Here is a 25,728-nt window from a genome sequence, read left to right as displayed (position 1 = left end):
GAATGTGGGTCAGAAATTCCAAAACCACTCATTTATTACAACTTGGATCTTCATGGCTTTAATAATTGATAGAAACAGTGATCAAAGCCATCCACAACAAATGTTAGCATTGTATGTCTCTGCAAACCATGGTTACATTACTGTACGTTTTAAGTATGGGTGTGTAATGGATATGTTGAAACTTTATGTCTATTTACATTTCAACAACGCTGTAGTTAAAATGTAGTTATGTTTAGGCACAAAAGACCAACCCAACTCGTCATATACTGTCGCTTGGTCAGTGGCCCTTGGTGTCACATATCAATGCACTGAGGCACCCTTCAGTGGAGGTATCCGACGCACTGGATGGCGGCATTTTTTGATGGTCCGAGCAACTGTCATAGTATAAAGAGCGAGAGAGTCCAGTCCACATAGGGCAGGCGAAAGTAGAGGTGTATGACTTTCACACAAGAGCCCGCTGTTCATGTTCTGTGAAAAGCTAAAAGTCTGTGAAATTATTTTGACGTTCCTTGCGGTCCAGAGCATCCTCATCTTGTCTCACCAGGCGGAGTCGATCACTCTTTGGCCCAAAGGTCCGATGGGCCTGGTCGAGCTTGATGCGACCCTTTGCAGTAGACAAACCCAGTGTCTTCGGCAGCCACGACTCAATAGGAATATGGTGGTCACCCCCTGTGACCTCCTTTAAATTCAAAACTCTTGTGTTGTCCCATCTGCTTCGGTTCTCCGTGTCGACTAGCTGCTCAGCCACGGCAGCCTGCTTACTCTCCATCTGGCTAAGGCCGAGTTCAAGGGTGGCGAAATGGTCCTCCACGATGGAAACCTGCTGTTCGGCTTTGGTGATGCGTTCGGACTGACCCTCAAGGCTGCTGGCACTTTTATCCAAGGCATCCATGAGTTTAGGCAATTTCTACTCCATAATTTTGCTGATGTTTTGGGTTACTTTCCACACCAACTCCATAGCATTTACATCCATTGAGTTTGTGTCTGCCGGAGGTGGCGACGCCATTTTGGGTCGCAGAGTGTGGTCCGTAATATTCGGTTAAATTTGTCTCGTGGACTTTTCTCTCTGAGACTGTCCTCCAGGTTTTGTTGACATGTTATAAAGTCACCGGTACAACAAAAGCACAGACTTTAGCCAGCCATGGTCACATGACTCCCCATCAAATTATTTTAATAACAAAGTAGTGTGCTTGTGCATTACACATACTACACTAGTAACTTAAGACACGTGAAGTTCTTTAGTCACAAACATACGTTAAGCCTTTATTTATTTATTTATTTATTTTGAAAAAGACTGTATACATTAACCTAGCGAAAACTGTACATTACTGTAGAAATGGATGTTTATTTTGAAAAGACACAATGCATGCAGTGCAAACATAAATGGAAAGACTGTTCCTGAACGCCCAAAACCGATGCTGGTGGGGTAATCAGAGCGTCATAGTTTGACGTGTAGAGCCTGACCAAGCGTCGGTATTCAGTATGTTAGAAGTGGGAATGTTTCGGCTTAAAACAAGTGCTTTAAGTGGCACGATCACAGCTGGAAATGCCGCAGATGTCTCACTTACAAACATGTGGTTTTGTTGTTTGTTGGTCTACAACAGTGGTTTGCAGCTTGGCAGTCGTCTTGCCTCGGTGTCAACCGGTCCACCATCGTCTCCACCTCCCCGTTACAAAGTCAGCTCATAAACATGTCATCAGAACTACATCACTTTAGAATCATTGATATGAAACATATAAAAAATGAATGCCAGCATTGGACTCCGATTATAAAAACATTGCTCTCACCTAGAATGGATTTTTAGCAATGTCACCATGTTAACAGCGATCGCAGTAACAAGCTCCATATTGAGTTTTTGATTTTTCTTCTTTGTATCAGTTACTGTCTTGAAGCATTTTGCTGGTGGAACATAGAAACAATGCTAATACAGAGCATACACGGATTACATATTTGAACATTTTGAGGACGGCTATAATTTGAAACACAACTGAAGGGACTCGGGAGGGGAAGACCCATCTGGGAAAAACTGCCACAAAGACCGTTCAGTTCTTACACAAACCACTGCTCTGCTGCTAATATTAACAGCATGTCTAAAACGGCAAATTAAAATCACTCAGGCCAGTATGTGAGGAGGATAAACAGAGCCTCAAGAATCTATAGGCATGGCAAGTGTGTTTGCACAGCACATTTCATATATGATGACAATTCAAAGTGCTTTACATGATGGTTGTGAAGAACAGACTCCTCGCAGTCTCTGTGCTGTTGAGTGAGCTGAAACATGAGCCACATATTTCAAATATATTGGATTTTTGGGACATGTATACTAATGTCCTAATTATCTGAGGGGCCAAACAGTGTAGTGACTCCCTATTTTAATTGTCCCTCGCCTGTTACGGATATGCTCGTTTTGAAATTCTTGTCACCCCGCTCTTGTCCAGGTCTCACTCGAAAAAGACATTTTAATCTCAAAGGACTTCCTGGTTTAAGAAAAGGTTAAAGGGGAAAAAAAGAAAGTCATGAGACCATCTTTTATCTCATCAGTGGTGCAGATACCCAGATGATTTTAAAAAAGGCTTCAGGTTATGGCCCTAGGAGATAAATGGAAATGACTTTACATTCCTCTGAAACCTTTTTTAGGTTTAAGGTAGCCTATTTAAAAAAAGAACAGTTTAAAATCTGTGTAATCTGCAGAAATTAAGGCACTTAACAAAACCAGTGTCATGACAAATTAATTTTGCTTTTATGTTTTTCATTGCACAGGACATTTCACACATAATTCATGCAGTTTATCTGCTCCAGCTGACCCAGAAAGAAACACCGACCATTCTCCATCTCCTGCTCATATACAAATAAGGTTTTTTACTGCTCTAGTTTCCTTGATCTTTCCTCACCCTCTGTGTCCCTTTCTGTTTTTCTCAACACATATTTCATGCAAATGCAGTGTCGAGGGCACTGGAGCAAAGCTATTTGCAGCTTGACCAACAGTAAATTCTCATTCTGACAAGCCCCGTTCCACTGTCTTCTCCCTGTTTGCCTCCTCACTCCCCTCCGCCGCTGTCTCCTTGAACCATCCAGCTGTGGAGCCTCTCATCAACGAGGCCTTGTGTCCCTCAGTCTTTCAGTCTCTGATTCTTTCTATCTCCATCATCTCTCTCCTTATCCTCCTCCTCATCTCTCTTCGATCATCTTCTTCCTGAGTGCTGTGCGTTTTATGACCGCCGGTATAGTGAATCCAGTCTTTCACCGGGACAGAACGACTGCCCTTGGAGTGACTATATGAACATGCTGTCACCCCCTATCGCCCCCCTTCCTCTCTTCTCCAACCTGAATAGATTGACACACAGATGGCCTGAAGGACATTTACTGTATTGTGTGTGTGTGTGAGGGTTTTGGGCATGCACGTCCATGCATGTGTGAGTTAATGGTTGCACTCAGTGCACATGGCTTGAGAATTGATTCCTGATGTTTAAGGCTACATCTCGAGCTTTACGGGAAGACTATGAGAATGCATTCAAAGCCATGACATGTTTTGAACGACATGAAACAGCTAAAATAGCATGAAGGAACAATTTTTGTCCCTAACTTACATCAATTCCAGATGAGCAATACATATTTCCCCAAAGAAATGTTTACATGTGTGTACTGCTGTCATGCAATGTTCATCATATTGTGGTTGGAGGATGATGATGCCTTTACAGGCAACGAGGTCAACTCTGACCAACGCTCAAAGTGCATCCTGATACACAGACTTTTTAATCTAGCACAAAAAGCCTGTTTGTTAATAACGACCCCCTGGAGGCCATTTTTAGAAACATTATTTTTAATTAACGGTACTGTTGTGGGCTTGGAGGATTTTTGGCAGCACTGGCATCCCATTAAAAAATAATTGTAGTTTAAAAAAATTAATTTGATACATACAAAGACAGTTCAGGTCAGAGTTACACACGTTAAAGGAATACTTCATCCCCCAGTGGACCATTTGTATATCAATTACCAGAGGTGGAACCAATCTTTTAAATAAGGCTTAAGCTCAGAGTCGAGTCCCAGGTCAAGACTGAGAAGTCCTGGGTCAAGTCCCAAGCTCTTAACTTTGAGTTTCAAGTCATAAACAAGTCATTATGCGCTCTTCATTAAATGTGATGTCATTTTAACAACAGAGTAATGATACAGTACATTTACAAAAATCATGTATGCTTTTAAAACTTGTATTGAGTTTGTTGGAAGTTATGTCTCCATCTGTGATTTCCAGTATGCACGTTTTACATACGACAATTCTGTTTTAGTTAACAAAAGTGTAGTCTAGTCTTTGTACACGAACAAAATTATGTTTGAATAACTTAACATTAGTTCTTTATGGATCTCTCCCGCAGCTTGATTTGATGTTGTCGGATTGGTTCAAACAAAGTGGATCTGGACTTGCTGGGAATGAATAGTGTTGATGTTCGTTGACTCAAGAAATGACTGGACATGATTCGATTTAAAGCGCTTTTTACATTACATACTATTTAATCTTTTGGCTTGGGGGAAGGTATCAAGTGTTTTCATGTCGAAAGTCTCAAGTCAAAAGCCATTGGTGATAAAATCCAAGTCGAGTTCAAATTTTTGATTTCATCAAGTCGAGGTTGGAGCCGTCAAATTTGCAACTCGGGTCTCACTGGGGTCCAAGTCATGTGACTCGGTCCACACCTTTGTCTGTTACCCACACTGTGTTGAATTCATAGAGAAAACATTACTATGTTTAACAGCAGCAACACTACTGTACATTAAAACATCCTTTAACAAACTGTCACACAACTCGTGCAGCATAAACTGAGCGTTATTTATCCAGTCGTATGCTCAGTACTTCCCATACAGACAGCCCTTTCCAACGGGGAACTAAACCGATAGTAAAACTTGCAGATGCTCTCTTTAACGCCAATTAACAAAAACTGTAATTTTACCGCACTAAACGTGAGCTGCTGGTCTTCTGTTGCCTTTATTGGTAGTCTGTTTTTGTTATTGTGTGACTTAAGTGTTTTCAGAAGGTTGATTTGGATTCAACAAAGTCACATAACACAAACAAACTGATCAACGCAGCAGTAGACCAGCAGCTTCCGTGTTCAGTGAGGTAAAATTACTGTTATTGTCAATAGAGTCTGACTTTGAAGAAAGCATGAATAAGTTTCACTTTCCATTCAGTTCCCTGTCGGAGAGGGCTGTCTGTTTGTGAAGTACTGAGCATATGACTGGATAAAAAGACTTGGATTGTACTGCATGAGTTTCTTCAGAGTTTGTAAACAGATGTTTTTATACAGTTGTGCGACTGTGAAACTTAGCCCCCTATGACTTGGGATTGTTTGTTCACCATGAGGGCATGTGAGAAAACCAAATTTTGTTTCACAAATTCAAGATAACACACAGTAAGTAACTGATACACAAATGGTGACACAACTGTGACTACAGTGCTTCGAAGTCAAAATTGGAACTGAAAACAACAAGGAACCTCACTGAATGTATTTGTCAGTGTTATGCCTACACCTGAGAGGGTGCTGTACCTCGGTAGGTTCCAGTTGTAAGATTAGATCAGCACTTTAGTGACCAGTGAATGCCCCTTTTCTTTCTCAACATGGCACGGATGCGACTTATGCCTCCACTAAGGTTGCATATTTTAAGCTGTTTATCTTATCGGATCATCCTCTGCTGTGATAATCGTATAAAGCTTGTATGATACTCTCATACACATGACACAGATTGCACAAGACTCTCTTAAAGCCAACAGTTGACTACTTTTCCCTCTTGTTGTCTTGCTTATACTTTCTTGCCAGACACGTTTGTGATCCCTCAGGCTGCTGGCACTGACACTCATTATTACTTAAGTAGTTTGACAGTGTTTTCTCTTTGTGCCACTGGTTTGTCAGCATTCTGTCTCCTAACAAAGAATTTCCAAAGGGGCATTTGGTGTCAAATCGAATTTACTTCTTATTTTGACTAAGTGAGATGGGTCGAGGTTAAGTGCAGTGGAAGGAGGAGATGGTGAAAAGGTGGTGATGAGTAGCATTAGGAAATTTAAGTGCCACAATGAAGCCCTGTTTTCTTGTGAGCTCAGCAAAGCCATTGACAGGGGGATCTGCTTTATGCCAGGCCACTACAGATTGGTTTTGAGCCCTTTCCCAGAGAGAGTATCCATGATGCAATGTGCTGATGCAAAATACACAAGTGGAATCTTGGCTGACATTTTTCCTGAAATTACAGATAGCCAGTTGATCAAAACCATTGCAGTGTGCACTTCACTTGCAGTCTCTCCTGCTTTGACTTCTCAGCACTAACCCACTTAAAAAAGTTTGTATCGTTAAGAGCGCCCCTTAGAGTATTTCTGGAGGCAACCCGCCTAAAATTGTCTGCCTGTCCTACGGTTGATGATGTCTTTTGCTGAAATTGCAGGTGTAATTGGGGCCTTTGTATGTTAAGATGACACGTTGCACCCCCAGAGCTGGAGCTCTCATGACTTGCCATGTTTAGCCTTGCATGGCTCAGTCTGCATCGTCAGAAGATCTTTTCCCTGGAGGCAGAACAGCGAGGCAGGATCTGATCTTTACCATCCACCATCATTCATAGTCCTGACAGGCCAGCGAATTCCACACACTCCTCCCTGCCTGCAGTTCAAAGCCTTACATTTGCCACCAGAGAGGGGGGTGTAGTGGTGAACTTGGGGCCCACAGACAGAATTTACCCTCAAGATGTTTTCAGTTGAATGTCCTCTGAAGTGGGAAGAGTTTTTCTGCTTCTGTTTTAGACTCCCTCCACTCCACTGTGGGTACTTTATCTGGTGAGATCATATTGGTGCCGTTTTTTGAGACACTTAGAGGAAACAGGGGAAACACATATCACACAAAACAAGCCTCTCCTGCTGCACGCATCACTGCTTTGAGAATGTGGAACTCTGAAGTCGCCGCAAGGCTTATAACTGTGATGCCTTTATTGCAGAGTCACGAAACACCACCGCCTTTTAATTTGTACTAATGATTGTCTTCATTGTTGGGTTGAAAGATAGCAGGGCAAACACTCACATAACAGCCTCTAAAATACTTAAATGACACAATCTCATGAATTACCCCAACAAGAGCTGTAAATGAAATTGTTAAAACATCATGGATTTCATTGAAAAGGTAGGTTTCACAGTCTGTCTTTGAAAATATAACGATTTAGTGGTGATGTCGAGACTTGGAAGAAAGGCGTAGTCAGATAGACATCACTCAATCAGTCACGGTGAGCACAAGACTCAGCCTTTGATGGATCTTATCAAAGCCTCCCCCTTTTTGCACTCTGGAAAACTTCCAGGCTTATTTAGGGCTATCGGATTATTAGATATTCCTGTTTAAGGCTTTTATGACTCCGTTCCTTCAGGTCAAATGACAGCTTAAATTGCATTTCGACACCAGACCCCTAAATGCCTCCTGCACCTTAAATCGACCTCTTAGCTGAACTTGATCTCCTTGTGATGTCGTTTGGTGTCTCTAACTGCCATACGACCTTTTTTGGTTTGGCATTTTCATCTGTTTAAGGGCTTCAAAACCAACATGAACAAAAACTAACAGTACTTTGCCTTGCACACTTTCCTAATTTGAGGTTTCCTTGTCGAAAATGGTTCCTTTTATTCCTTCCCACAGTTGTCATCTGCATTACCTCAATTTCACGCTTGCACTTTGCTATGCAATATTGATTATGACCCAGTTTCCTTGTGCATTAGACTGTGCAACCTCACAACCTCGTGTTGTTTACTCGTAGCATATGTGGTCGCTTTGCTAACAGGAAATAGGAAGTTGCTCATTTACAACTTGCTCTGCCATGACTTTGTTGTTGATGCATCAGCAATACCTCAGATGTCAATATCAGCTGATGTCTGGGCCACATACCTTTAAGTGATGGTGTGTTTGTTGTTCAGATATTTCACAGGTTTGAGTCGAGCTCAGAATATCCTGTTCAGTGTAAAGAAAAAAGCTAAAGCTGTTGATCATATGCATGACCTTTGCCACAGATCAGTGAGGGCTGTGCTAACAGTGTAGACACGCCTCATGCTCCATTGAATATTGTTTGACTTTTCACCAAGATCAGCGCAGATACACTATATAAGATAGCTATCCAGTCTGTGCAAATATAGCACAGGCATGTGATCACATGCCACACTTAACGCTACTGAAATCAAACTTGACACAAGATACCCATGAGCATGTGTACACAGTGCCAGCAGTGTCTAACTCTTAGTGTACAGAAAACACATACGAGATGACTGTTTATCCTCCTAGACCTAGCCCACAAAAATACTGATTAAAAAAAAAAAAAAAATCTCTGCTCAAAAAACGCAACACAAAACACTCTTGAATGCTGTCAAGAGTAGGCTTGGGCCACATCCAGGTATTATACCAGGGTACTTGGAGATCCTGATGATATGATTCTCAATACCGTCAAAAATACAGAACCTCATCTTTCTATTAACCTCATACTAGAGAAGCTGTGTTGAGGATGTTTTGCATGTAGTGCAGATCAGGCACCACAAGAGGTCAGTGTTGTGCAACAGGCAGCTGAACTGACTGAGAGCAGTGGGGATAACGTTACAGGACTGACTTTAAACAGCCGGCCTGCAACAGCAGAGTGAGAGCGGAGAGATTTTTTCACATCTAGCTCAATGAATCGAGAGTTTATTTCAACCAAACCAGGGGCGGTGATTGTTGGAACGGTGGACCAACTAACTAAACGTAGAGCTGACTCACAGTCTCTCCACACAGCCATGTGGAAACAGAGCTCTTGTAGAAGGCTGAGTGGTTTACCAGGGAGCAGGTGAAGCAGGACAGTCAGAGGCAGGCAATAAGGAAGCAGCCAGTTTATTTTCTTAATTGTTGCTGTTGGCCCAGGCTTCATTACCCTTGAAATCCAGAGTTTTCGCGAGAGCACAATTTGAATTTGCTCAGCGAGTCACTCTGGCAATCAGTAATAATGCTCATTACCTATGCCCCTGAAACCGAGCTGCACCAATCACATTGGTGTATCTGATATAGGCAGGCCAGAGGCGAGCTAAACAGATGACGACAGCGCTGCAACGACGAAGTCCGGAATCAGTCAGTAAACACTGCAAGATGGCTACGGATGAACACCAGTTGTTTGAAACGGCTTTGGCCGCTACAATGAACGAGTTAGACTTGGCTTTTTCTCTAAAAGAGGAACAGAAGACGGCGCTCGAGTCTTTCCTTTGCAAGAAGGACGTTTTTGCTGTTTTGCCGAGCGGATACGGCAAGAGTCTAATCTACCAGTTAGCTCCGCTGGTAGCGCTCTGGATACGTCACCCCGTGTATTGTTCTGATTGGTCGTAGTGTTATCCAATTGCGTGCAGTGATATTTACAAATGCATGCTTGGTGCCGCCCATCGAGTTGGGCCATTTGCATTACTCATAGCCAGACCCTAAATCTTTCTAGATTTGGGTCTGGATTTCCAGGCTAAGGCTTCATATGAGCAGAGGAAAAGTCCACTAGCAGCTAGGCTAATTTAGACAATGTAAAATGCCATAGGCTTGTGCTAAAAACATTAGCATGTTGTATTTGTGGGGAAAATGTGTCCAGATAAAGACAAGTGTTTTGTCTGTGAATCCTGCGAGTTATAGTGAAGCTGATTTGTGTACTTGTGTTTGAAATTGTTGCTTTTAAGCCATGTTTAATGTGTGTTTTGAATCAACTTAACAGCACTTCAGAAACCCCATCGCTGACTAGTGTGTTGGAAGTTTAACTGCATGAGACACAGACACACCACTGCACAAGTATAAGTGCTAACAACGGCGTAGGCTACATGCAAAATGCATTGTAAAGCTGTGTTTTTAAATATACTTGTGTGCTAGGTCTTATATTCTACAAGGCTAATGCATCACAGAAGTGGGATATATCTCAAGGTGTTTTCAAATAAAGGTAACAGCAAATTATTGATTCAGATTGTCCAGAGGGGGGAATCATGACATTTAGTCCTTAGCATGAGTCAGCTTTAAAAACACTGGATCCTACATTTCCTATAATGCAGCTTAGTATTTTTTTTTCTCTGCCTGTCATGTCCCCAGTTTATAACAGTTTTTCTGCCAGTTGTCTCGAGCCTTTTCTCCCTCAGCAGCCACAGGCTGAATAAAACTCTCCATCAGGAGTAAACTGACCTTTGTGTGTATAATCTTTGGAGTTCCCCTTTAAATTCTGTGTGAAGAATTGAGACAGGTCACATTACTAATTAGCATTACTCAGACATTCAGCCGGTCTTCAGGCAGAATAGTTGATACATTTTTGCACGTCAGCCACTCCCCAACAATTCACTGTAAATACCAACTGGAGGATTCACACTGGTGTTGACAACCCAATGCTGGTTAACCACCTGTCAGATTCCTGTCTCGCAGACCGGCACAGCATGGAGACAGAGAAATTCATTCTCACTCACGCACTCTTTTTCCTCTCCTCTTTTCAGAGCACTCAAATTAGTTAGTTTTAGCACCAGCAGGAGGGCATCATATGACTGCGTCTCCATTCAGACTCCTTATTGTTTGCCCAGTTCCCTCTCGCAGCGAGCTACCTCTCCTTGTGTCTTTTTTTTTTTTTTTTTTTTTTTTTTTTTGCCCACGCCGGTCTGCAGGGGAAGAGCCCTCCAGCTAATTAGAGACTTGCCAGTGGAATTTCACTGCGACAAAGGGAGCTATTCATGTCGGCAGGATGGTGAAAAGGGCGCACTGGCAGCGGCGATAGCATTGCTCAGAGGAGTTAGCAAAATGACGAGACTTCACTTTGAAGCTCGTCTCCTTCCAAAGGCTCTCGACTCGGTGCAGTGCAGCCCGGCCTTCAGCCCTCTATCATCTTGCGTCGCTGTGCAGCGGAGAAGCGCAGATTTGAGTTGGCCCCTGTCACAGACTGTCAGCACAGGGGCTAAATAGTTGACCTCCCATCTTAAAATGTTGTCTTCACTGAGTTGATTTGGTGCCTGTGTGGCATATCTGACCCATATTCCATCGGTGCACTTTTCATTCAAGCAGGCATACGCCACACCGACACAATCCATTTCACCGCCTCACTGTTAATCCACTGTCTGACAGAGCCCAGTGATCCCCTGTGTAAACTCAGAGTGTGACCCTCCGGCCTCATCTATTAGCAAAATTAGTCAGAAGCTCTTGCACTTTCATCCATAAAACTTATCCATCCGTCTCCCCGTCCTCTCCTCTCCTCTCCCCAGCAGCTCCACAGGAAAATGTATTCTTTATGTTCAGACAGAGGGGGAATTCCCTTCGTGTGGAATGTGAAACCCACCCATGTCTTTTTCGCCACATTTTCCACACATGCCGTCAAGCGAAGTGGGATAATCTCACGCCATACATCTTCATATTACCCGACCCTGGCGTCCCTGCAGACATGCAAATGAAAATGCAGTAAACAAACAATAACCTTTATTGAATAACAGAAATCATTTCAACACGAGTCCCTTTGTAGTTTCACAACACGCCCACATATAGACTGCCAGACACACGTGCACATGCATTCTTCCCAGCACTTCCCCTCCGATGGGACCGTATAGACATTAACAGCTTCCTCTTTTCCTTCCTCTCTCAAAACGCTTTGCAGTTGAGACGGGTTTCTTCCCTTCCTCTTTCTCACTTTCACAGGTTTTCTCACAATTTTAGATTTTTTTCTATCTCTCTTTTTTTTCCTCCTGTCATCTGTTTCTTATTCAGTCTCTCTCTCTGTCGTCTTTGTTGTTTTGTTGCAAGTAGCTGTCTGTTGTGGCTGGCGTGCCAGCTGACGCTTCTGGGCATTACTATTCATGTGGAGCTCATATTGAGACACAGACCGTAATGAATTGTAGCAGGGAGAGATTGCCTGTGAGCGCTAAGATACATTTTGTCATTGCTGTGCCATTTTTTTAATATGAAGTTGTCATTTTTGTAATAAACCTCAGCAGGTAATAGACGTGTTGTGAGGTACAGAGTGTTGCTGCACTCAGATTTTCACTTTGAGATTAATAGAAAGTGACAGGAACTAAAGCTTTTTCAAGCCCTGAACTTTTAGAAATTAATGACTGCCGCTTGTTTTGTTTCTACATCAACAGGTATTCTGTTTTGATAATATTAGCAGTTATACTAGTGTTTTTTATTATAATGAAAGAAGGTAAAATCAGCTGTATTGTTGTGAAAGATGTGGGCAAAAACAGCAATGATGTTTCAAGGAATTACGCTAATTCATCTTCCCATTCTGTGCATTCAGCCTCTCTTCTCTCCCGCTCAGCATCAAATACATGGAGTTCCTCATCTGTATGCTCCGGCTCAAACAGGTATGGCTCTGGGTCTGTGTCCGCTACAAGAAACTCTTCAAAATCACATTCAAAGTCGTCCATTGCAGCTACTATAGTCCGGAGATATCGCTAGGCTAAATAAACAGCTGAGCTCTGTTTACCGGCTACGCTGTCAGTCAGTGTGGGGGCTGGAGATTGAGCAGAGAGGGGAGGGGGGTCCCCACTCGGTATGGTAAACGAGTATGTGTGTAAAGTTATGAAGTGTGTGTGTTACGCTAGAAGAGTCAGAGTTTGGGACGGAGTCTTTTACCCCCTGGAGTGTTACCGGAGTTTCTGGAGTGCTCAAATAAACGGGCCTTTTTCCCGAACGCTCCTCTGGTCTCCTGCTCGTGAGGGATTCATTACAATATCGTAACATGGTTTAGATTTCTAAATAAACATTCACCTCGTCGCTAGATAGACCTACTCCTGAAAAAACTTGTGCGCAAGGCTTTTTGTCCCTACGAGGCCACCGTCATTTACCCGACGAGAGGGGTGAGCGAGTGAGCCCTGCAATCTAGAATTTGACCACTGATGTCACTGTTTTCAACCCATTTTACACACTGGCCCTTTAAAGGTGGAGTCAGCGATTCTGGACAAAGATTGTCCATATTTGAACTCAGCACCCAAACAAACACACCCCTTCCTTCAGTGCTCCGTCAGAAGCTCAGTATTGTTGTTATTTACATTCATTATTATCTCGGTATAGCTCTGCTTCTGGTGGGCGAGGATGTGGAAGAGGGAGAGTGGCTGGAATAGTATTGTGTGGAGTTTCCGAGCCACTTTGTTTGTTTCCCGTTGACAGGGTCAGGGCTGTGTGTGGACACTTTTTTCAGTGCACACACAGAGTGGACAGCCAGTGGACTGTGAGGAGATGTTTGCTTACTGATCCTTTAACACCTGGATCTTCAACAGGAGGTCCTCGGAGTTACTACAGTAGGACCACCAAATTATTGCATACGTGTAGATCCAGCTTATTATGCAACTCCATTTTATACAGTATAGTAGGGGTCCTTGCTTCGTTTCTCTTTCATCTAAGGGTTCCTTGGCCTGAAAAACATTGAAGACTCCTCCTTCGACATATTGTACACTCAGCCCCTTTAATTATTCTGTCACCTATTTGTGTGAAAAATGGAAACAAGTCGGAAATTATGTATAAAAAGCAGTAACTTAGAGCAGCAGTTCCCAACCTGGGGGTGTTTCGGGTCTCTCAACATCACATACACCCTCGTCCAGGCAACCCAGCCGGGGTTGATCAAGTCTAGGCTTTAGTTGTCCACAGATCTCCCTGCTTGATCCACAGCAATCTTGACGCCTTTTCTGCGGCGTCAGTGATGTTCTCGATGGCTCTCCTTGTGTGCAGTCCCTTCACTCCCAGCATCTTGAGTGCCCTAATGAGAGACTAAACTTCAGTAGTGTAAGACATTTTTTAATATACTGAAGGCCTGTATCCCAGCATTTCTTCATTTTATGAAGAAAACAAAACTAGAATGTATATCTTATTATTCAAGTATAAACTAAAAAGATCTCACAGTGTGAGGGCACAGTGACGTCATGGACACGAGCTACATTTGTCCTGCCTTAGAAAAACACCATTTAAACAACTGCTAATACAAAAATGGCCGAGCAGGGAGTAAACAAACACTACATTTGTTGAAAATGAAGCCTTCTAAGTATATATGATTGTTAAGAATTTCAAATAATCATAATGCAGACAGAGAATTATATAAAAAGTTCCTATAATATCGGGAAAAGTTATTTCTGATGTAATATTCACAGGAAATAATCTGCTTAAAATTCATCCAAATCACCCGTTTTACACAAGCGTCCTCCAGTTATTGGGCTCACTATTTGTGTTATTTGTCCAGTTTTTCAGTTGTTCTGTACTGTTAGCGTTATGCATTGAATATAATACATAAAATATGCCACTAAGTCAGAGGTCGTCGGTTTACTTCATGATAGAAACAGGGTCCCTTAAGGAAAAAGGTTGGGAAACACAAATGTAAATTTACAGTATGTGCGTAACTGTTCATCAAGAAATAGCTCGAACCCTTGAACCACAAATCATTTTTACACACGTGGTCAGTGTGGCTAACACAAACAAGATTACGTGCAGATTATTAAGACATTTATAGTCATTAGTAGGTGTATTATTTCATTTTGAGGAAAGATATTAGCTGTCGTCCCTGTGCCTACAGTGTTAATGCTAAGCTAGCTAAACATGTCATGACTCCATCTCCATACTTTGCACACAGAGACACAGACATGATATATATTGTTATACATTTCTTCTCATTTCACTCTCAAAGACAGCAAATAGCATTTCCCCAACTATTACCATGCTGAAATTTAGCACTCGTAGCTGATGTTAGCTCAGCTAGCTTAGCACATAAGTGCTGCACTAGCATCTTATCTGAGCTGACAGGCTAGTAAACATCAAAGTGCGACCCTACAGGTAGCAGACCGTCTGTAGCGTGCATGCTAACGTGCGCCTGATGTCAGTCTGTCAAAGTCTCCAGCTCCAGTGCTGACATTAAAACCAGTAATGCTCGCTGTAGGAGGATGTTTCTGCTCCCATTATAGCATGACTGTGACGCAGGCCCATAGATAAATGTTTGGCTTTCATGTCTGGCTGTGAGGTAAACAGGCCGAGGCTTCTGAGGCGAGAGTTAAATTTTCACAGAAGGCGGGGGGGAGGGAAGGAATAGATGGAGCGGAAGAGGAATAAAGGAGGGAAAGAGGGAACAAATACATGGTCTTCAGACTGAGAAGAAAGAGAGGAAAGATGAAGGCAGAGAAGTCGGCAGAGGAAGGACAGATGGAGAAACAGAAAACCAGAAGTTAGCATGAGGAATGAGGACAGAAGGAAAAGGGGGGGGGGGGTTGCAGCGGGAGGCCGGTGGCTGTCCTTGCTGGCCTTTGTACTGTATGGCCTTGTTTGTTTTCTATATGCTGTATCCCTCCCTTCCTCCTCCCTCCATCCTCTGTCTCTGCTGCTCACCCACCCTAACAATCCTCTTTTTATTTCTTCCAGGGCGGAGACAAGGCGGACCACACAACGCAGGAGGCCTGAGGAAATCATTAACTGCACACAAACACATACAATATGACTGGTACGTTATGTTCTGCCTGTCTTCCCCACTCATTTAGCCCATGTATGTTTATTATGAGTGTGTGTGTGTACACGTCACGGACTCCATAAGCTGCTGGTTTGTATAATGATTCATTATCTTTATCCCTTGCATTGTCCTCATCCTTTAATTGTGCACAGTGATTTGTCACGTATGCTGTATGTGCAGCTCATAAGCTCGCTCTCTGTGCAGCCCTGCCCCGCTCAGCTTATAGCTCACATTCACTGACTCCCACTGGTGAGTTATTACAGGTATTATAAGGCTGTTGCAGTGGATACAGGAGCAGCATGTTTCCTTCACTTTCCCCCAAAAGTTTCAGTTTGATTTACAAAGTAAAATCCCTTAAAATGTTTTCCTACCTGCTAACAGTAAGCCACAGGAAGACATTCATCCATGTCTTGTAGTAGTTCCTAATTCAGTTAGTTCAGTTGATTTATATTTGACACTGTTGCCTCACACGTTCATTCATCTTTCCTTGTGAGGTGGTTTTAAATAAGAGGTTTTGCTCAGTGGAAATCCACATGACAGGAAATTGAAACAACCCCATGATGGCAGGTTTGATGGAGCACCATGTGTCGATGTTGAATTCAAAGAATTAGACTTTTATGTAAATTCTCTTTCTATGACTGCACAAAGCATCTTCGGCAATCAATTTTTTTTTTTCTTTTTTCTGAATGGTGCCTCCCGTGGTCCTCTCCTCTCCGCGCACAGCTGGAGCGAATGGGGCATAATTGTGGTTTAATCCCGCTCTAAGTCCCCGCAGCATTAGGGAAGCAGCGGAGGCAGATAATGCATAGCAGCTCGGGCAGAGCGAGGCGGAATAACCCCCAGAGTTGTTTGGACAGATGTTTGGTGAGAACAGCTTTAATGGTAGAGAGCTCACACTGGACCAAAGGGGGACTGGTGTCAGCCACAGGTTGAAGTGGGGGAACTGGACGCAGAGTGAGTGTGTGAAATGAGCCGTCACTGTTGTTGCAGCCCGTCTTTGTGTGTTGCTGTGGCGATCACTGCAACACAGGTCACTGTTAGCACTGTAAATATTTGCCTGTGTCATAATTGGTTATGATTTTTGGTAAATAATTGACATCCAGATTGTTGACCTCTGACCGCTTTACAGTATAAACGGTCAGTAACCTTGTTTCAGCCCGAGTGAATGTTGCTTTGAGTAAATATTTGTTGCTGCTAATCAGTTTTCACATGTGACATCTGATGCTGTTGTTCAGTACATAAAACGTCTCAGATTTCATTGATTTGACACCTGCATGCATTTTGTTTAGAGTTTTCTAGGCAAACCTAAATTTCAACAGTGTTGTCGCGATACTGGGGCTCATAATTTTGACACAATACCTTGAAAATATCGATAACATGTAAAGATCAATCTCACAAGGCTGACGATGACTTTTCTTTTCTTGGTTTTTAGCAGAGAACAGCAGAATGACTGTAGTGAGCATTAACTGTAATTAAAACATTTTTACATGAAGCAAAAACAATACTCTTCTTGCAGAAGTGCAATCAAAAGGCATAAAGTGCAAGTTGCCTGCATGCAACCTGAGTGAATGACAATGAAAAGAATACAGAGCTGTGATTGAGTGAGAGGAGGTGGGGCTCCAGGGACACTGCAGCGGTGTGTGTGTCAACTCATTGTCTGAGAGAAGAGAGTGTGAGGAAATCGTACTGATCCTGAGGAAAATGAGCATAGAAACAGTTTCATATATTCACAGTCAAACAGTGTTGATAAGTAATTTTGGACAACACTTACATTTAGCCTTTTTGTGTGCTGCTGTCTTGGCCAGGTCTCTCTTATAAACGTATCTTTTTAATTATGGGTAAAATAAAAAATAAATGAATAGAAGGAGAAAATATACTTAATTAATCCCAGAGGGGAAATTCAGTTTACTCACTCTGTCATGCTACAGCTGGACAATATAAAGATATTATATCGTTACAGAGATATGAGACTAAATATCGTCTTAGATTTTGGATATCGTTGTATCATGATGTGGCATAAATGGTGATTTCCCCTCGTTTTAAAGGCTGCATCACAGCAAAGTGATGTAAATATATCAACTTACCACATTTCTCTATTTGTTTGAACACTTTCATGAACCCACTCGGTTGTTATATCCACATTATTGATGATTATTGATCAAAAATCTCATTGTGTTAGTAGTCATTGCCACAACTTTGTCATATCAGAGAGGGTATTTGTTCAGAAATGTTGTTGTGTTTGATTTTGTCTCCCAGTCCTAACATTGATGAAGTGCTTTTGAGGGGACTTAAAAATATCGAGATCTATATTGTACTGAGATACAGCCTAAAAATATCATGACATAATTTTCAGAGCATATCGTGCAGTCGTATGTCATACACACACAGGCCTGAAATACACATGCACAAACAGACAAACACAACCTATGCATGCATTGAATGGAGAGAAGTCAGAGCGAGGGGGCTGCCCATGGACAGGCGCACCAAGCAGTTGGGGGTTCAATGCCTTCCTCAAGGGCACGTCAGCAGTACCCAGGAGGTGAACTGGCATCTCTCCAGCTACCAGTTCACACTCCATATGGGGACTTGAACTGCAGCGCCTTTGGTTCCCAACACAAGTCACTGTGGACTGAGCTACTGCCGCCCCATAACATAACGGAAAATAAGCCTTTTAGGTACAAATGAATGGATGAAATACAACAATGTATTTTTTTTTTTATTTTAATGTATCTGCTCAAATAAACTGATAAAAAATCAGATCCTTTCTTTACTGTACTCTCGTGGTTAAACTTTTTTTTTTTTAAACACTTTATTTATAGAGATTTTTCCATGTATCAGACATTAACATAAGATAAATCTCATATGTCCAGAAATATAGAGAGAAATGGAAGGAATAGAAAAAGGAACAGACAGGTCACAAAAAAACAAAAACAAAAGCGTGCGTGTATCACAGTGCAAGTAGAGCAGACCACCTGGTGTGGTATGAGTTCATGGTTCCAGGCCAGGTAAACTATGCACATAGTTTTTTAATGGGTCCCAGGTTTTGTAAAATTTCTTAATGGAGACGTTGAGGGTACATCTGATTTTTTCCAGCTTGATGTTCTGCATCACGTGTTGGATCCATTGACATGCTTCTATTTACATAAAACGTCTGGCTAACAGGGCGGAAAAGGCAATGACCTTCTGTCAGTGAGCTGAGATAGTGGAATCACAGTTAAACTTTCATATCAATGATTTAAGCTCCAGGTGAAGTGCGAGACTTTTTCATATAAATAAACATCTGCTACATTCAAGTCCTCGCCAAACAAGTTCACACAATGCTGATTAAGCCTGTCGCCGCCAGGGAAAGCTCTCTGTATTCAGCAGTACACCGGAGTTTTGTGTCTGTTGCTACTTTCCCACACTCTTCCACTGGAAGTGATGCGTTTTACGTCAGCCAGCCAGAGCGACAGGAGGCAGGAAGGGAGGGAGACGTAGCGACGGAGCAGCCGCTTCGACTAGTCAAAAATATCAATTCAGACACATATGGATTCTGAATATTTGCAACGGTTTCAACAGTAATTTTCCAACGTGTCAACTCTATCAGCACTACTTTCTTGCTCTCTCTTCTCCCCGACAGCGAGTTGACACACACACTGCTGCAGCGCTCCCATAGCCCCGCCTCCACTCACAGGGCTGTCTTCTTGTCACTCTCATTCGCTCCTTTTGCATGCAGGCTTTGGCAGAATGGTTTTGATTTTTGCTCAAGCTTTATTGCATTTTGAACATGTGACAATCTCAGAGGCTTTTGAACATATGCACCACTGTTTTTGTTAATGTTAACTTCAGTCATTCTGCTGTTCTCTGCCACTAACCAAGAAAAGACATCATTGTAGTCATGTTACAGCCTTGTTATATTTATCTTTAAATAACAAAATTTAATTGTATTCCCACAATTCCTTTGATATCAAACTGGTATCAAATATTTATATTTTTCAAGGTATTGGATCGAAGTTAGAAATTCCGGTTTTGTGGCAACACTAGCCAGGAGTATGGCGGAAACTATGGCGGAAAATCCCAAGAAGCATTCAAGAAAAGTTTCTGAAAAACAAACTCAACATTCAGAGGAAGGATTACAGTCAAAAAACGACTTGAAGAGAGCGCTCCTGGGGGCGGGGCAGATGCGGCAGGCTCACCTGCAGGCGTGTGTCATGCAGTAAACACGTGTTGACATTGTTAGTAAGTGTAGCTACTCTCACAGCCAGACGGGGGAGACAAAAGTTCTGCACTCCAGCTTTAAAAACACTTAGGTAAATAAAAGTATCACATCATGCTCAGTATCAGCAGATACCCAACATAAGGACTTGGATCAGGACCAAACAACATGATCCCTACATCCCGAGGTACAAATACGGCGTCCAAAATATATACGTATGTGTTTACTCGCTTGCTTAAGCTGTAGAATACGTAGCAACTGCGGGAGAAATTGCAACTCAATACGTTCTGTCAGGCCGAGAGCGTTTACAATGTCACCCAGTAAAGTGAGACGCCTCGATGATTCATGGCGCTTGTAAAAGCTGTGAAACGTGCTCACTTCTCACTGGCTCCTGCGGTGACCTTTTGGAGCCGCTTTCAAGTCGAGCTTTTCTATCAGCGTGGCCCCCGCCGGACAGTGTGCTCTTTGGTTAGACGAGGGCCAGAATATGTGCGATTTCTTCCACAGAGGGAGAGATGTCGTCAGTGGGGAGAGAAAATCGTTGCAGGCAGTGAAACCGGGGTAAGGGGGATATTTTAGAAGGTGTGTTTAGCCCCAGGAAGGGAGCCTTTCAGAGCAGGGATGGGGGCGGTGCAGACATTAGACTCACACATTTGGGTTCAGGGGTCGCTGTGCACATCTGTGTGCGCAGGGTGGGTACTGTGTATACATGTGCAGCTGTGTGTCTGTAAATGCATGTGTGCGTCTTTAGTAGGAGCCAGGCGAGGTGTTAGTTAGGGGCACAGGCAGGTGAGAAGGTGGGATCAGTCTCCCATCACTGGAGGCAAGCATTCTTAACACCTCATAAATCTCACCTGGTGCTACAGGACCGCTGCTGACATAGCTGCTGCAGCACACACACACACACACACACACACACACACACACACACACATGCACGCAGAAACTGTGTGGCATGCACATTTTTTAGTGGGCGCACGTTGTATGCAGCCATGTGTATATATAGTGTGTTTAATTGCACACAGGCGGTAAAGTAGGAGTCTGAGAGTCAGTCATGTCAACAGCAGCAGTGAAATTGGAAAACTGCAGTGATGTATGATCTATCGCATTTTACCCGTCTACTCTTTTGACATAAGAACAAAGGAAAGTTAATCTTGGCAGCATTGTAGATGCACTGAATCCAACCCACTGGCTTAATCTGCAGCACTGTCGTAATCCCTCCTCTGAATTGTTTTATGTCGCATCACAATCCTGCGACTTGTGCTCACTGATTCAGCCTCTTGGTGTCAATCAGTACCCAGACCCAGTTTTAGTGTTACCTGTTTTGGCTGTGTAACTTTCTGTAAATACAGCCCCGGGGCTCTCGCACAGCAGTAAAACAACATATTTTCCACTTGAGTAAAAAAAAAAAAAAATCAGCCTCTTTGCTAGTGGAAAATTACACTTAATCTCTCTTATTTTCTTTCCCCTTAAAAAGCCGGATGTACTATTGCTGGCAATGAAGCAAATCACCCAAATAACGCCTCCAAATGTACAGCGAATCACTGGTGCAACTGCAGTCAGAAGACAACAATTACTGGTGTGTGACATGATTGCACTTGGTTTTTTATTATCTCTGCTGTTGCTGAGAGTGTGTGCACTTAGTGAACTGCTGCATAGGAAGGAATGCAGTATATCCAGAGCCCATTCTATGTTCCTCCAACTCGTGTGCTTTTCTTTCTTACCGTCAGCAGCTGCACAGGTGGCTTAACACACGTGTACACATATATGTTGCAGCCTCCTCTGACCTCGTGTGTTCTTTGTGTCAGATGATTACAGTGCAGAAGGCCCTGGTGTCCTTAAAAGACAGCGGGGAGGGGGACTGAAGACTTAAGCAAGACTTGATCACCTAGTTTGACTGCAGAGGGAGTGAACTTCTCCTCACATGTGGTGCCTGGATAGGAGTGTCAGAGAAGAAGAAAACTGTCATTTTAATCCAAGAAAATTAATGATGAGTGATGTGCCCGCTCAGCACACACACACTGATTTGACTTTAATGACCACGGGGGCCAAGTTCAGTGGAAAATTGTGACACATAAGCTCCATTCAAGGTAAAATCTGTCCACCTGAGGCACCCTGGGAACAGTCTAGCATTCTTCCAATTTAGCTCAGCCTGCCCGCCCCTGACAGAGAAGCTGTTCATTAAAAAAGACATCCTCTCTAGATGTTGCCAACGTTTCAGCAGGTAGATGTTTCCTACTTTTCCAAGAGCGGACCATTAATTTTCTTTTTATTCGAAACTAATGCCACAGCAGGGTTAGGCATCGGCGCTCACTTTCTTTCCTCGTCACGCTCGCTCATCACAGGAGTGTTGAGAGGAGAGCACACGGTGTGACTGCCACTCTCCTCTCTCTCACATGACTGTGCAGAACACACACGTGGATGTGAAGGCTTGTGCAGTAACGGCAGGAAAAAGCCACCGAGATATCGTCCATCACACACACTCATGCATAGACATATGTAACGATAAAAATTCACACAATAAGTAACTTAACCCTTTGAAACCTGGAGATACATCACTTTTCTTGTGCTGTTTTCAGACGCCTTTCACAAGTATTTAAACGTTTGAACCTTGCAAATTGGTGTGATTTCTTTCGAAGACATGGGAAAAAGGCAAATGTCCGATAAATTGCAAAAAAAATAAAAATAACTAGATTTAGAAAATTATTTTTTAAAAAATAGAGGAAAGAGGAAAAAGCTAGGGAAAACCAATTTATTGTTATTATTAAATTTTAAAATTATTTTACAGAATTATTCAAATTTTTAAGCACTATTTCCAGGTCATTTTCCCTTTTTTGTTTTGAACTTTTTTTTCTCTTTTCTTTTCTTTTTTTTTTTTAACTAATTTTTTTGTTTATAATTTTCTCTTTTTACTAATTTCTTGCAAATGTTTTGGGTCATTTTTTCTTTCATTGCTCATTGCCTTCTTCCCATGTTTTTAAAAGAAATCAAGCCGATTTGCTCAGGTTTCACAGGGTTAAAAGTACGGAAGCCCTGAGAGGCAAGTGAGAAAAAAAAAAAGACTTAAGAATGACTTAAGAACAAGTTATAAAAAAAAAGCAAAAAGGTTTCACTAGGATAATTTTTTTTATTAAATAACTTGTATTTATTTATTTGTGAAACTGATGTAAACGGCATATTTGTGCTGATTAAAATACATTTCTAGCCACGAGAAAAACATGACAGCAGTGTTGCAGAACAGTATATGTACCTTGTGTTCAGAGTGCATGGAGAAATTAAAACTCTCCCAGAAGAAAATATAAATGCTTGAGAACATGGGGAAGTGGTGCACTTCAGCCTCTTGTGGCTGAAATGAGTATTACAACAAGAGACACACAAAAAATGAAATTTTGAAACTTGATCTGAAAAATGATTGCCATTTAAAACTTTTTTTTGCCTTTTCTTAAGTCATAAACACAGGAGAGAAATCACATTAGATCAGACATAGAAAATGAGTTACCAGATTTTTTTTCTTATTGCCTCTCAGGGCTTCCATATAAAGGCGTCTGTGGGGCGCCCCGGTCCTTAATGCTGGACACTGGTCTGAGTCCGGCCCCGGGCCCTTTGCTGCTTGTCCTTCCCTTTATCTGTCCCCTTTCATATCTCAGTGTCACTATCAATAGACCAAAGGTGGAGGTTGCATTTCAACATTGGTGGGGGCACCTCTTCACATCAATGATGAATAAAGTCTTTCTGATTAATTCATAAACCTCTGGACTTTAATAGCTCGGATGTGCTTCAGCAGGATTTCTGCTCACTTTCAAAACTTGTCCCACATACCCGTGTCCTCTGAGAAGTCCAGAATAAAGTTATGATATTAATATAAAATATAAAAAGTAGTGATATCACAAAAATAAACTCGGAATTGAGCAAGAATAAAGTCAGAAAACACTTTAACAAATGAAAATGCACCCGAATAAGCTGGAAGGCTAGTTTTCATTGGCAGTCACCGGCTGTAAAAAGACATCCTAGAAAAATTAAAAACAACAATAAAATGCAGCATGTACATCAGGTCAAAACATATTGCATTATAGCAAAAAACACATCAGTTATAAGGCCGTTACAGACAAAAATGTGATAGTTAAATATCAGGAATAATATGTGACACGTGTCCCTTACTTCGTCCTTTTAAAATGCAAGTTGTCCCATAGTTTCATGTACAGAACCGTTAGCATCTGGATAATGTTAATAAGTTTGCTCATATATTGGTAGCGGCAACTGTGTCCTTCCAAAATATTGGTGGGGACATATGCAAACCCACACTCTTGCAGTAAAGTTTAAACCAATGCCAAAGAATACTTATCTTTAAAAAAGGCATGTGCGATTAAAGTCAGCTTGTTAAATCAGTAATAATGCGATATTTTCAAATATAGATGTAATAATATGTTACAACCAGTGATCTCAAATGTGCTTTAAAGATAATAGGGCTTCAGCTAATGTTTTTTATTACATATTCAACGTACAACAATATAAAATTAAGAAAAAAAGAACAGCAAGAGCTGGAACCTGCAAATGACTTCAATTTTTGTCAGTTGATTAATTGTGTAATTCAGTAATTCCCAACCTGGGAGGGTATTTATGATGAGTAATGTGATCATTAGGAAAAACACATTTCTGCTGCACTGTATATAACCCCTCTCTCTCTCTCTCTCTCTCTCTCTCTCTCTCTCTCTCTCTCGTGAAATACTAAATAATTTCAACCTTTCGGCCCTTTTAAAAAATCCTTTAAATGAAAAAATGTGAGACAAAGAAAAGTAGAGTAGCCAAATATGTCACTGAAAATAAATAAGAATTTAAGGTAAAACGTTTAAGACTTCAACTAATGCCTTATATGATTTTAATTGTGATTTAAAGGGACAGTTCACCCCAAATCAAAAGTGCATATGTCTCCTCTTATCTGTGGTGCCATTTTTCAGTCCAGATAGATTTCTTTGTACCAAACTACAAGCACTGCAAAGCGTCTACTCATGGACGAGAGGCTTGTGCTCGTGACAGCATGAGATGTAAACATTAATGGCGTCCTCCTCTGCTGAGTTGTAACATGAGCTAGCTCAGTGGTGCTAGGTGAGCTAGCAGTAGATGCATACTTCCTTCTGTGCAGTAATACCGTTGGTGGGTGTAGTTCAGTTGAAAGAAAATAGTTCCTACATGAAACTGCTCACAACAAGGTCTGTGGATTATCTTGAGTAACCTGTGGAGTCTTTGAAATGTATTTTTTTGGCACTTTGAGCAACTAGTTTCATTATATTGGAGACACTCTACAACTCACACCAAAACCATCCAGACTGATAAACAGCACTACAGGTAAGAGGGGACATATGTATTCATGATCTTTGAGTGAACTGTCCCTTTAGGATAAAGAACACACACACGGCTAAACATAAAGTGTTAAGCCTCGCAAGAATTAGCTATGAATTACAGACACACTCACACAGGTTGGCGAGCGCACACCTCTGAGACACCCATGTAAACACAGGCAGGCAGGCAGGGGGCCTTGTCACTCCTCCAGCCTGTAACAACCACAGAGCTACAGACGCACACAGGAGATCTTTGCTTCGTCAGCCTGAAAGTGTCTTTGCTGCTCTCTGTCAGAGCATTATCAGCTGAACTAACTAGCCGTCTGCTGCCACCCTGTCCACAGCTCATTGATCACCGGCTCCCCCACCGCTCAGGGGCTATTTGCTTGCAGCTCAGAGGGAATGGTTTCCTGGCAAACAGAGTGGGTCCGGGCAGGGAAAGAGTGTGTTCTGTGTGGCCGGCCTGCGCGCTCACAGTGACTGAAGTGAGCCATTTTTTTTCCTTCTTACCCTGACAGGCATTAGTTTAACGAGACATCGAATACATTAGCGCAGAAAGTACACAGTGCCGGCCCTGCAGCTGACCACCGCACTTCACTCTTGCTGCTGATGTTTTTGAGTGAGTGTGGTCGTTCGCAGCTGTCATACACAAGTGAGGCCCTACTTTGTGGTGGGTGAAGACCAGACTCATTCATTTCTCCTGTGGCATTTTGATTTGTATCTGTGGATGCCTGCTCTCCCGGCCACGCCCCATTTTCAGA

General features: G+C 42.3%; 1 protein-coding gene across 2 annotated transcripts in view; it reads left to right on the top strand.

The window, feature by feature from the left end:
- The window catches only part of thrab (thyroid hormone receptor alpha b), a 243,753-nt gene that overhangs the window by 79,011 nt on the left and 139,014 nt on the right, over positions 1-25,728 (top strand). For both annotated transcript variants that reach the window (XM_033612065.2, XM_033612067.2), the window contains exon 3: positions 15,352-15,430. The gene's annotated coding sequence lies outside the window, so the exon portion shown is untranslated. The remainder of the gene's footprint in view (positions 1-15,351; positions 15,431-25,728) is intronic.

The sequence above is a fragment of the Epinephelus lanceolatus genome, chromosome 21, assembly GCF_041903045.1.
Source record: "Epinephelus lanceolatus isolate andai-2023 chromosome 21, ASM4190304v1, whole genome shotgun sequence".
Classification (NCBI taxonomy): Eukaryota; Metazoa; Chordata; class Actinopteri; order Perciformes; family Serranidae; genus Epinephelus; species Epinephelus lanceolatus.
The sequence above is the reverse complement of the archived record's forward strand: the minus strand, read 5'-3'. Positions and strand labels throughout refer to the sequence as shown.